This window comes from Diuraphis noxia, unplaced genomic scaffold (genome assembly GCF_037042655.1).
Source record: "Diuraphis noxia isolate RWA-SAM2 unplaced genomic scaffold, SU_Dnox_SAM2 contig0003, whole genome shotgun sequence".
Taxonomy (NCBI): Eukaryota; Metazoa; Arthropoda; class Insecta; order Hemiptera; family Aphididae; genus Diuraphis; species Diuraphis noxia.
Genome location: NW_028301713.1, coordinates 78,650,627 through 78,652,111, shown reverse-complemented (window position 1 = coordinate 78,652,111; position 1,485 = coordinate 78,650,627).

Sequence of the window (1,485 nt, the reverse complement as noted above, 5' to 3'; positions counted from 1 at the left end):
CTTTTATTTTTCAAATGCTATTGTAAAAATATTTTAGGAGCCTTGTATAAAATTTTCAAATCTGAGGTATAAAAGGAATATTTTTTATGAATTTCTAGGATAAAATAATTTACGAATTTTTGTGATTTTTACGTATGTTGTCAAAATTCAAATTTGAATACATGTAAAAAAAAAAATTGTAGCTATAAATTTATTTTATTTTTCAACTGCTATTGTAAAAATATATTATGAGCTTTGTATTAAATTCTCAAATCTTAGAATTAAAAAGAAAAACTTTTATGAATTTTGATCTAAGATAATTTGAAAATTACCGTAATTTTTACGTATTAAGTCAATATTTGAACTTCAAATGCTAATAAAAAAAAATTGTGCGTATGTATTTTTATAACTTTTTAATCACTATAAGAATAACTTATGAGGAACTTCTTATTAAATTTTCAAGTATTTTGATAGGGCCAAAAAAATTTTATCGACACTTCAAAAATAAATTTTCAGACAAATTGAAAATTTCAGTCGTCTATAAATATCTCAAAAAAGTCAAAATATTTTGAAAATTAAATCATGTAAAGAAAATTCCAATCTAAATAACTGATAAAATTGTCAAGTATCTACGACTTATACTTTTTGAAAAATAACAAATATTTAAAATCGTTTCAGGAGAAATCGTTATCGTTACGCTATTTCATACAAATTTAAAATTCAAACGCACTTAAAATTTTTCCTATAATGATGCTTCGAGTTTTCTCTATAGCTGCTTGAAGGAAAACTTATGGAAAACTTAGTGTTGTATTTTTAATCCTTAGTTATAAACGCAAAAAATTTTATGATTTTTCAACTTCAAAATTACTTGCAAATTTTCGCGTTTTCGACAGATTTCGTAAAATTTTGAACTATAAACGCTTATTAAAAAAAATTGTGACTTACGATTTTTAATTTTTTTTAGCTACAATAAGAACAACTCATTAGGAACCTTGTATTAAATTTTCAAGTTTTTTTGGGTCGTACAACATTTTTTTACCGACACTTCAAAAAAATAATTCTCAAAAAAATTGAAAATTTCAGTGGTCTATAAATGACTCAAAAAAACTCAAAAATTTTTGAAAATTAAACTGTATATAGATAACACTAGCATAAACATTTGGTGAAAAAGTCAAGTATTTACAGTGATTAGTTTTTGAATGACAACCATATAAAAAAATCGATTTGTTCGAAAACTGATTTTGCGTAAAAATTCCCGTTTTTCTGTCATTTTTTTTTTGTTTTTCTTGATTTTTTTGAAAACTGTTGGAAAATGTTTACCTCTATAATGCACCTAGGATCTTCAATTTTACATCGGAAACCACCCCCAAAGTTTGAAATTGAAGCATTATTTCGACTAGTTATGCTGTACACAGACACAAAAACAAACATAAAAAAAAAACACACATCACTGTAAAATCAATACATTCAACACTTCGTTCAGAATCTAAAAAAACACACATCTTT